Raw genomic sequence first — 12,500 nt, 5'->3', positions numbered from 1 at the left:
TTGGAGGGAAAAGATAATAAGTAAACAAAAAGATGAGTCCAGATTACGACTATTGTCCCTTGTCCTATTTATTTTCTTGATAACAGGTGAAGAGCTTAAGAAAAGCATTCCAGGCAGAGAGCTGGAAAGTTTGAGTTCTCTAAGGTTGAGCTCATCTCTCAGCATTGCCAAATGAAGCCGTGGCATCAAGGGGAGAGCCCTAAAATGCGAATCATGGTCCAAACCTGCTACTTCTTAATGATGTGACGTATGGACAGGTTGCTTAAGCTGAGTCTCAGATTCTTAGGATGTAAAATGGGATGGGCAGTGGGATGGGGGACTTTGAGTACTTGTTGTACATTGGGCACTGTACATATTTCATGTCTTTCAATCTTGAAAGTAACACCACTTTATGGATGAGAAAGCTGAGGCTGAGAGATATTCAAGGTAACTTTCCCAAGGCCACCGTGATAAGACTCTAACCAAGGTTCTCTAAGACTCTACAGAGCAATGCCTCAGAGATATCGTGAGCACTAAATAAGAGAATGTATGCAAAAATGTTATTGAAGCATTCTTTAGAAATGTAAGGTGTAATTACTAATTTTTAATCTTATTTCTAGTTGCTTGCCCACATACTTTCTGCGTAATGAGCCATTTGCCCTTTCCAAGATGCTTCTTGCACTTCAGTGAAGGCCTTTTCTCAAATCATTCCTTTTCCCCAAATACTCTCCCCCATCTTATCTACCAGGCACTCTTTCATTCTATTTTCAAAAAGACTTACTCAGTGATTTCTTCCTTTCCAATTTTTCTTACTCTTGTCCTGAAAACAAGACTGATTACCACTTCTTCTGGATTCGAATGGTACCTAACACATATAGCATATATATACAGCATTAGCTGTTGACACAGTAATGCATTAACGTCCACCCCAAAACTATGTAACTTCAAACAACAGTAATTTTTTCTTGCTCAAAAATCTGGGTGTTGGCTGATCTAGGCTGGGCTCAGCTCCAAACTGAATGTTGAGTCCAGATCTACTCCACGTAAGTACTGCTTGGAGCTTCTCCAGAGAAGTGAACTCCTTCTCTAGATGAAAGAGCTGTAGAGTCAAATGGCAAAGGATATAGCATCAGGGACAGGTGAAGATTTGAGGTCAATAACCCAATCTGTCACACATACCTAGTAAAATGTTCATACCATTCACTCAACAACTTCTTACTGAGCACCGACTGTGTGCCGGGCACTCTTCTAAGCTCTGTGGACACAGCAGTAAGCAAAACCAGTTAAGGTACCCAACTGAATGGAGCTAACATTCTGCTGGGAGGGAACAGACCAACAGACAAGAAAAGTAATTTCAAATAGTGTTCAGTACTGGACTTCCCTGGTGACGCAGTGGTTAAGAATCCTCCTGCCAATGCAGGGGACACGGGTTCGAGCCCTGGTCCGGGAAGATCTCACATGTCACAGAGCAACTAAGCCCATGCACCACAACTACTGCCTGCGCTCTAGAGCCCGTGAGCCACAACTACTCAGCCCACGTGCCACAACTACTGAATCCCGTGCGCCTAGAGCCCATGCTCCATGCCAAGAGAAGCCACCGCAATGAGAAGCCTGTGCACCACAACGAAGAGTAGCCCCTGCTCGACGCAACTAGAGAAAAGCCCGCACACAGCAATGAAGACCCAACACAGCCAAAAATAAATAAATAAATAAATTTAAAAGAAATAGTGTTCAGTACTGTAAATAAAACCCAGACATATGGTAGAGTAATGAGAACAACAGCAGGAGCAAAGGGGAACACAGATATCTTAGACGGGGTACGTGGCAATGTCCTTTCTGAAGAAATGGCTTTGGAACAGATATGAATAAGGAAGCAGAGCTGGTCCCACAAACCATGTGGAAATCTGGGGAAGAGCCTTCAGGGATGGCTCCTGTGTTTAAGGAGCACAGAGAAGCCAGTGTAATATCAGAATCACCTAGAAGGCTTGTTAAAACACGGACTAGTTGGGCTTCCCTGGTGGCGCAGTGGTTGAGAGTCTGCCTGCCGATGCAGGGGACACAGGTTCGTGCCCCGGTCCGGGAAGATCCCACATGCCGCGGAGCGGCTGGGCCTGTGAGCCATGGCCGCTGGGCCTGCGCGTCCGGAGCCTGTGCTCCGCAACGGGAGAGGCCACAACAGTGAGAGGCCCGCGTACCGCAAAAAAAAAAAAAAAAAAACCACAGATTAGTGGCCCTCACCCCCAGAGTTTCTCATTCAATAGATCTGGTGTAGGCCCAAGAACTGCATCTCTGACAAGTTCCCAGTGATATTCATAGTGCATGGGCCACTTCTGAAACTGTGGTACCTGTATGATCAAGAGAGTGTGGCATAAGATCAGGCCTGTTAGGCTATGCTGCAGAGCTTGAATGTTACAGTGTGTGCAATGGGAAGCCACTGGAGTACATTAAGCAAGGGAGTGATGTGACCTGATTTAGGTTGAATAGAGCACTCTGGCTTCTATATGGAGAGAGGGTCACAAGGGACCCAAAGCAGAAGAAGGAAGTTATTTACATCATATCATCAGTTCTCCAGGGTTCCTACTTGGGGTGATGGGGCACATGGCGCTGCCACCAACATAGAGGAGAATCATGGAGAGAAGCTTTGGGAAGGAGGTGAGGTCAATTCAGAGGCCCCCATGGGACATCCAAGACCACCATGCTGTACAACTCTATTTAATGTGAATGGCAGCCCTGCAGAACAGAAGCATAAAGGGACGAGGTGAACAGGACCTCTTGACGTTGTGCAACATGTCAGCCCTGGAATAGTCTCCTACCACTGAGTTGATATCCTAGTGAAAGGAGGCAGATGAGAGGCAAGCAAGGTACTTTCAAATGATGCTCAGTACTATGAAGAAAATCAACTCTCAACTATGTAGATCGAGACCACTCATGTGGCTGCTACTCCCAACTACATGGCTGGGGCGTCCTGGTGCTGCATTCTTAGAACCTGCTTAGTTAAAGAAGACACACAGAGAATGGTAACTTGCAGGTAATAATAGTAGTTAACATTTATTAGCACCTATGAGGTGCTAAGCACTAAAAGCTCTTTTCGTGTATTATTTCAAATAATAGTCCTATGAGATGTGTATAATCATTATCCCCATTTTACAAATGGGAAAATTAAGGCACAGAGTGGTTTAGTAACTTGCTAGAGGGTACACAGCTAGGAAGGAACAAACCTGGGATTCGAGACCAAGGAGGCTAAATGCAGAGCTGACTCTTGTACCCACTCAGCTCTACTGGCTCTCAGTTACTTGCTAGCAGACTCTGTCTGAAGGGGTCTATATCACCCTTGTCCCCTGGCCAGACTCCAATATTACCAAGGAGAAAAATCCAGCCTTTCCAAGGCCTATGTGCTTTGCCAATAAGTAGCTAGAACTGTCAGAGTGTCTGTAGCATTAAAAAAAAAACAAAACCCATGCCTGAATCTATGTTACAGACCTTTTATACAGAGAAAATATGGATATTTTCTTTTAATAATGCTACAGAGAAATAATGAAATGGTAGCATTACAAAAACATAATTAGGTCTTCAAAAAAAATCTCCACTGGAGTCCTATAAAAAGACCACAGGTGTTCGTCATTATTTTTTATTTAGCAGACAGTTTTAGCCACTGTTTGTTTTTTCCCCCCGTTTATTAAGTTCTGGTATTTTAAGATGATTTGTGTATAATAATATCAATAATTTCCTGTTTGCCTGTCAGTTGTGAGCTGTTTTAATTACAGATATTCATTTTCACAAGTTAACTTGGTAAACATGCTCATTTGTTATGTTCCCTGTTCATTAAATCAGTTAGCACAGCTAGTAACTACGTTAAGTGTCTTGCTGTCGGGTTTCAGCAATGGCTGTTCATCGGTTTCCAATACTATTTCTCACAGAGACAGAGACTTCCTGAGAGTCCCTTCCCATTGGACTGGAGATGCAGAGTCTTCCATCCACTTAAGGCTTTGTGTATCACAGTCAAAATCATTAATTCAGACTAGAGCGCGGTACTTGGTAACCAGAGGCGAGATATGAGATAAAGGAAAAAGGACACCCTGATGAGGGAGGATTTGTGTAGACATGTTCAGAGCACACCTGATCATAACCCTGTCCTTAGACAACCTCACAACTGACCCCTGCAGAAGGGGAGAGCCTACGCGACCACCGCTGTACCAGATGACCTGGACCTCTGGCAGCAGTAATTATTCCAGGGGTGGACGTCAGAGAGCATCGGTTGCCTCACTCAAGCCTTTGAAGGAGCAATGTCAGGTTGGAGAAGTAAAATTCGGATAGAATCGGGGCTGAGCCTCTGTGCCATTACCGCCCCAAACACACACAAGCGTGGAAAACTATTGAGATGAATGAAGCAGACATTCCTCAGCAACAGGAGAACACGCAACCAGAAAAGAAAAAGCGGACAGAAGGAAGGTCACCTGAAGACTTAGCAGTTCCCAAGAAACCTAGCTACCCGGGTCCTTGAGACTTCTGGGCGTCTTTACAATAAACTGGTTACTTAGCTAATTTAGTGAGTCTCTGTTGCTTACAACCAAACAGCCTTTGATCAGTAAATATGTAATCATAGTGACTAGGATGATGGTGGTTCCACTAAAAAGTGTCACATCTGGTACATTCCAATTTTTCTAGGAAGAAGCCCAAAATACCAGCGCCTAGGTGATTAGACGCTTCGTTCAAATTTTCCTTTAAGCAAGTGAGGACTACAATTATGCTGACATGCCAAATCAGGACTGAGGGAAGTAAAGGGTTATAAGCTCCCAGTAGCTAAGTCAAAAGGCTCAAGAGGAATTAGTTTGTCCGAGGTGTGAGTCAGGATGGAGAAACTTGTGTCAAGGCACTCAAGAGTAGATATTCAAAACAGAGTAAAAGTTCCATGAATTGACCATGGTCAATTCTTTTAACTACTCTACGTTGTTTCTTTTGCGGCCTTGCTGAACTCTCCTAAAAGAGAAAGATCCATTGGTTGTCCCTGGGCAAGCAATGATGAGAAACCGAATGAGAAGGTTTGATGTAAGCATGGGGCAATTAGGGAAGATGACATTTAGGCATGCTGAGTTTAAGGCAGGGCATCTAGATAGAGACATCAGACCCTGAGGGACACCATTCATCACCATAGGGTAAAAGCCACCACATTTAATAAACCCAAACCAATCTGGTAAGGATTCTACAAAAGGCTGCAAAACTAGTCCCATACTATTTTCTCCAGCATACATGACACTGTCCTATATTTCCTTCTCTAGTTTGCAATTTCAGTTCCTCCCTACTTGGCTCTCCTATCTGCTCATCATACACCCGTCTTTTGGCTTCTCCTATGGGCCTTAGCTATCCCTGGATTTTCCCTCCTTTCAGAGAGAAATCCCTGGGTCAATGCTGGAAATACATGCTGGAGTTCAGGAGAGAGCTAGGGGTCTCATGCTCCACCCCTGGAGGTAAGAATGGAACACATCCTAAACCACAGGGTCATGGGCATGCAGGGTAGGTAGAGAAAGAATTTTTGTCCCAAGGCCCCCAAAGGAGGTGGATGATAATAGGACCTAGAGTTCATGTGAAGGATTATAGTCTTGGAAGAGAAGGAAACTTGAAAAGAAGGAGAAATGTCAAGGTAGAGCAGAAGAATGACAAGGGATCTCCTTTCAGAGACTTTCATCTTCCCTGTAAAGTGGGAGTGTGGGGCTCAGAGATAGAATTACAGGCATGAACAGAGTGGGGAATATTTGGAGAAGGCAATGCCTATGTACTTATGAGACTCCCTTTCATGAGTACATGGAGTCATTTTTGTGCCGGCACTCTAGGTTTTAGGTACACTGCATCCATTTTCCCGACTCTGATAAGAGCACCTGGTTGTGATTTGGAATCCCCAATGGATGCAGACTTACTGAGACTGTCAATCAAAGTGTCCCACCCTCCCCTGCCTAAGGGGTGGGCAGGTGACCCAAGCTAGACCAGTCAGAGGTCTCTCCCTGGAATTTGAATCTTGAGTGTAGCAACACAGAGACTGAAAACTCTTGGTGCTGATTCATTCAGATGGTGGCTCCTGGAAGGGACTGCCGTTTGGTTCCCGCTCTCCAAAGGCAAGCAGAATTCAGATGCCAGTCTGTCAGAGGTCTGGTTCTTCAAGTTTTCCTTTAATTTTGTGAACCACTCACTGCTTTCCAAGAAGTTCCTTTTGTGCTTGCATTGGTCAAAACCAGGTTCTGTCGCTTATAACTTACAAACCCCAACCAAGGCATAAGTAAGTATTACCAGTGTTAAATAAAAAGTAAGACTTGGGGGAAAGAATTAAGAATTCTTAAACCAGGGTTGCCCTCCCAGCCCTGCCACTGACACTAAGATACTGGGCAAGTTTGAGCAATTACCTTAAGCTCACTCGGCTTCATCTTCCACATCTATAGCAGAGGTTCAACTATATGCTGCTAAGATTCTTTTCTGTCTTCACAGAAGTAGTTTTTCCCACATCTCAAGTGCTTTAAACCGTCTCTAGTCTCTGCCATCCACTAACGCTGGCCTCAACCATTGGGCTGAAGGGACTTTAAGCAAAGGGAAGAACAGAAACGTTATATAATAATACCATTCCAATAGCCTTCATTAAAAGAATTCTAAATCCCATGTGATAAGCCAATTTTGTTAAGCAATATACGTTTAATCTGATTTCATTATTTTTTCACTCTTTCATTTAGCATCAACCAAGTACTTCTTTCATAGACTTTACTCTTTTTCAGGGCCTAAAACAGGAAGTCAGGACATGATCTCTGCCCTTAAGAAGCTTGAAATTTAATTGACGAGGTCCATGAAATCCCTAGAGAGTATTTCCAGGAGGGCCAGAATCACACACCCAGCACCTAGCGGGTGCCAAGTATCTAGTAAGTAATTAGTAAACATTTGTTGATTAAATGAGCGACAACACACATACACATACTGTTATGTAGACTATAACCTTAAGAATTCGGAAGATGAAAAGAAGATGAATATTTCTTTTGTCAAGTACATAGAAATTTAACATAGGTTTCAATTCTAAAAATGTTGGTCAAAATAGCTCAATTGAAGGATGACTATTTGCATTTCAGAAAAGAATATTCTTAACTAAGGGAAATTATTTAAAGGGTCTAGTATGTTTAAAATAGATTTTTCTTTGAATGAGAGTTTAAGAACATTTCTGTCGTAAATGAGGGTAAACCTGAACTTGACGTGCTTAAACATAACTCCATCCAAAAACTTAAGGCCTGTCCCTCAGATGCCAGTGTAATGGAATTTGACATCCAGCAGTGTTAAGCAAATGGAATTAAAGCCTCGGGTCCCTCGCCAGGCCTGTCAGCACTTAGAGGTCTGAGTAACACAGGCGACTCTTGTTTCAAGAGGCAAAGTTCAACCTGAAGATCACAATCCCTTAGGCAGTAGCGAGAGCCTTCTGGCATGGCCAAGTGGACGAGACTCGGGAAAACCTGAACAGTGAATGCAATAAAATTAAAATGCGAAGGGGGTGAACTGCCATGGCAGCAAGCGTAACCTTCCTGGTGTCTTTAGCGGTGTTAATGGATCTACTTATGGCACAGATGGTGGTTTTCAGAAAAGTCATTTTTTCTCTTAACAAATTCATGGCTAAACTAAAAAGACCACTATCAACTTCATTATGCTTTCCAACTGACTTGCTTTAAGGGTTATTCTTTTATTACAGCTCTTAAGCTCCCATTTCTTTTTTAATGTACTTCTTTTAATACCAATTTTCACAGCACTAAGAAATTTAACACTCTTCAATGGTTATATTAATGGCAAGGAACTATTGCAGTCTGGAGAGAAGCATGAAAGATACTACTATTGGACTGGTCATTTGTTACCTCCTCCACCACAAGTTAGGGACACAGATCCTAGGAGGTGGCCGTCAGATTGCCACTGAGGAGAGTGGTAATGAGAGAAATGCGGTGTCATACCTCCTCAGAGAAAACTTGCTTCCTCGCCAGCAGCACGAGAGTTACGACACACAGCAGATTCTATATTACTCTTTTCCAACATGATTCTATGATAAGTCTCTCCTAGCCAACTGTGTCCAGTTAGATTTTTCAAGTGACCACAGATCTAATTTGGGGTTGGTCACACGAACAAATCCATAAGCATTTTACAAACATCATCATGAGTAACTGTAACCACAAAGATAAAACAAAGTTTGTATAACGTGGGATCAGCCAGAGTTCTGCATTAGGAGACAACAAAACAATTTTATTTTTTTCGAAGTGAGAGGCAACCCAAGATACAAAATATCTATAAACAAGATAGTACAACTAAATAAAACACCTGATCTATAGGAAAAGTACCGGTAGAAATACATGAAGATGCCACCAACGGTTGTCCTCTGGTGGTGGAATTATAAGCATGTGCTCACTCACTCCCATTTCTCTATTTTTCAATCTTCTTACAATGTGTTTATTTAAATTTATAAGGAAAAATTTTAAATATTTTATCTCAAGTGAAGGAAGAACAGGGACCATTCACCCAGAGGTTTTTTTTTTTTTTTTTGCGGTACGCGGGCCTCTCACTGTTGTGGCCTCTCCCGTTGCAGAGCACAGGCTCCGGACGCGCAGGCTCAGCGGCCATGGCCCACGGGCCCAGCCGCTCCGCAGCATGTGGGACCTTCCCGGACCGGGGCACGAACCCGTGTCCCCTGCATCGGCAGGCAGGCTCTCAACCACTGCGCCACCAGGGAAGCCCACCCAGAGGTTTTAATGAGAGAAAATGTGTCTCTAGTGATTTGAATTCCATTTGAAGGCCCCCCTTTACCATATGACTTTTGAACAGTTCATACCATTGCATTGAGAAATCATACTTAGCATCAAAACTGGTCAAAGAAAGGGTCACATGATCCAACCCTGCCTCTTTGCAGATGGAGAAACTGAGGTTTGGAAGTCCCTTACCTGGGACAGAGAAAGACATTCCTTCCTTCAGCTCCCTCGTCTCTCAACTAGATCATTCCTTTCAAGGTAAATCCTTGCCTGTGGTAGAAAATCTGCATGCCTTGAAGGAATAAAAATTTAAGACTCCACTTAGACTTAATCAAGTTTTTTCACTGTATTTTGCCATTTGGTTGCAAAACAGACTCAAATTCAGCTGCTGGATTAGATTCAGGGAGACAATGTTTCATAATTCTTAATTTATGAGAACTACCATGGTCTCCAAAGCCCTTTTACTTTGAGTCTCCCTCCTGAGTCTAGGGGTTATGTGATGGTGTGTGCAAGTGACTGCAGTTGTGAGCTCCTGTATCCCTATTTGGCTAAGAAAACTCTGGAATCTGCCTCAACAATATTTTACTGTGACATGGTCTGTGCACGGTACAGATGTTACAGGCATATGGAGAAACACAGAGCAGCCTGTGTTATCTGGAAAACAAGAGCTTGAGTGGAACACTCTAAAATCTTTGCTTGCTTAAACTAATCCTATCTTGGGGTGAGCGGGGGGTGAGTTAACATGTTGGAATATCTGAGGAAAATTAAAGTGCTTTTCAATGAAAGGTTGAATTTTTTTAAGAAAGTTTGCTTCCGTCTTTTTCTCAGAGACATTCCCCCCTTTGGAAATGGAAAGCAGTTCTTTTTTTATTCAACTTGTCTTTAATTTTTATCTCATGTGAAGAAAGAACAGTGATGACACACAAAGAGGTTTTTTGTTTTTTTGCGGTACGCGGGCCTCTCACTGTTGTGGCCTCTCCCGTTGCAGAGCACAGGCTCCGGACACGCAGGCCCAGCGGCCATGGCTCACGGGTCCAGCCGCTCCGCGGCATGTGGGATCCTCCCGGACGGGGCACGAGCCCGCGTCCCCTGCATCGGCAGGCGGACTCTCAACCACTGCGCCACCAGGGAAGCCCCACAAAGAGGTTTCAATGGCAGAAAAATGGTTTCATGCTTGATCATTTCATATCACACATTGCCCCTGGAGCGCCTACAGATCGCCAGCATGGGAGAGGCTCTCAGTACAACCCAGGAGCAGGCCTCAAGGGCTTGGCATATGCGGGGGTATTCCTTGAACAAAAAACACAGGAACAAAGGGCCACAATTAGAGGTACCTTTAGAGGCAGAGAGAAATACTCATATTGTGAAATATTTGAGCACTTTTGAATGTACTCTAAACTTTTAAACTCTCCCATCATTTTCCATATCCTGATTTTTAATGAGGAGCACCACAGATAGATACCAAAAAGAAACCCAAAAAAACCTGAATGAACAATCAGGAGAGTCCTTAAAAATCAGAGACATTTGAAAGAAGCTACATATATCTGTAACTCAACCTGAACACAACATTGAAGAAAATTGTTCTTTGTCTCAGTGTGCAAAGTTTCTCACTAAGTTATACGAATGCAGTACTTAGCTCATTTCAATTCTGATTTCCCAGCACAGTTTTCTCTGCAGTTGGCTCTGAGGTGGAATGGAGCATCACATAGCCTCTAGAAGGTTTTACTTTCTTTCCCATGAACTTTCAGGTTGGCACGGCGGTTAACAGATATTCATACTCCAAACCTCCCAATAAAATGCCCACCAGGATACACAAAAGGCCTATTGTGTCTACAACATTGTAAACCAAAGATTGAAGACCACAAACCTAAAGACAGAGGGAATGGATCCTAGCTGTTTCATTAAGTGAAACTGATTTAGAAACACATACATACTCTCTGAATCCAAAGAGGATAGTTAGCTGCAAACAAGGTAAGAGAAATTAACTCTCCTTCACTATCTATGGCTCAACTCTATGACCCAAGGATTGACCTGACAGAAAAACAATCACCCTTTCCTCTGTCCCCACAACTCCTAAACTAGAGCCCTAACCTTGCCTCCATCAGCTTGTCTCTCCCCATCCATTCAGAGGCATCAAAGCCCAACATATAACATGGCAGAAAGAGAAGGGGTTGAGAAGAGGTGTTTTTGCAGCCTGAGCTACACTACCTTCACAAGAACAGCATCAGAAACAGGCTTGGAAAACAAGAAGTGCTGAGAGCCATGGAAGGTGTTGGGGAGAGGGTGATTTTCACTTCATACACTACTCAAAATATTGAAAATGATCTGTGACTCTTGAAATTTTTAAATCAGACTGCAACACAATTTCTAAAACAGACAAAAATAGTATATAGACCAGTGGGCAGGAGGCAACTGATTTGGTTAAAGACTGTATAACATACGTGCAAGCACACATATGCATGTGCGTATACACACACACACACACACACACACACACACACACACACACACACACACACATACATTTCTCTTCCAACCAAATCTTTATTGCAATGAAGGTGAGGGCAAAGTCTTAGATATGGAAGCATTAGGTATAGTGTTGGATCCTTGAGAAATACAAAAGCTCAAAGAAACAACAAAACCATCAGTCAGAGCTCAGTGCTCAGAAATGAATGATTTGAAACATTCTTCTAATCTGAACCGAAAAAAATTAAATCCTGGATAGTGTTGGGGGATTTTGATACTTAGCTTTGAATAATTGTTTAGTAACTCACTTTGGCTACCTCAACTAGCGTTTCCCAAAAGTAACAAACTGGTCTTAATGATTAGCTCTCCTTTTGGCTCTACTTCCTCACCTTTAGACAGGAATGTGCTAATGACATTTCTTGAAAGACTATAATAAAGAGAAGACATTAAAACATCTCAGATGGTCTGCCTGGAACATGCTCTAAGGCCAAGAGGAAGGCAAATGGATGGATGATACAGCTGAAGTGGCACATTTGAGATGGGCTAGAGAAGGGTTCAAAGAATCCCTTTACTTGTACGATATTAGCATTTCCCTATGTGACCTAAACAAACTCTCAGGCTTGGGGAAAGAAGTCCTTCCTCACATCTCATTTTGTAGGTAGACTTCTAAAGAAAGGCAAGCTAGTGTACAGTCGTAGATCTTATGAAGTCTCCAATGCCTGCTATCTCTCTGTGTGCTTTTAAGATGTTAAGAGTCTAAAAGTTCTTAGGAGGAGCATTGCCTTGATGGAAGAGTCTTGTTTAAGAAACCCAAGTCACTTATTCTTTGGGAGACCTTTTCATCAGAACCATCTCCATAGTGCAAATTCTAGAATAACCCTTGTTATGAGTACTACATATGTTTTCTGAAACCTCAAAGGTACAAATCAGATATTTTACTGAGACATCTTCTATTCCCACTGTCCCCAAATCTCCTGCTACAAAAAAGTCCTGATTCTGAAGGAAAGATTCGTCAAACTACATTCAACCAAGATTTATAGAGCCCCTACCAGGAATTTAAGGGAATGAATTCTACAGTTTCCAGAGACACACTATGGAGATCCTGTTTCATAAGGTTCCAAAGGCAGCTCAAAAGAAAAAAAATAATAACCTAAATGTGATCTTTGAGGATCTAATAATCATAATAATAACCTTGGGTATTAAGTGTCTGCTGTAAGTGACACCAAGGAACCACGCCATCCAATGTTCTCTCTCTGCAGCTTCTCTAATGCTTAGTGGCATTTGAACACCTGATCACCCCCACTGTGT

Source organism: Leucopleurus acutus (assembly GCF_964270905.1).
Source record: "Leucopleurus acutus genome assembly, chromosome: 20".
In the NCBI taxonomy this organism is placed as follows: domain Eukaryota; kingdom Metazoa; phylum Chordata; class Mammalia; order Artiodactyla; family Delphinidae; genus Leucopleurus; species Leucopleurus acutus.
Note: the sequence above shows the minus strand (reverse complement) of the source record.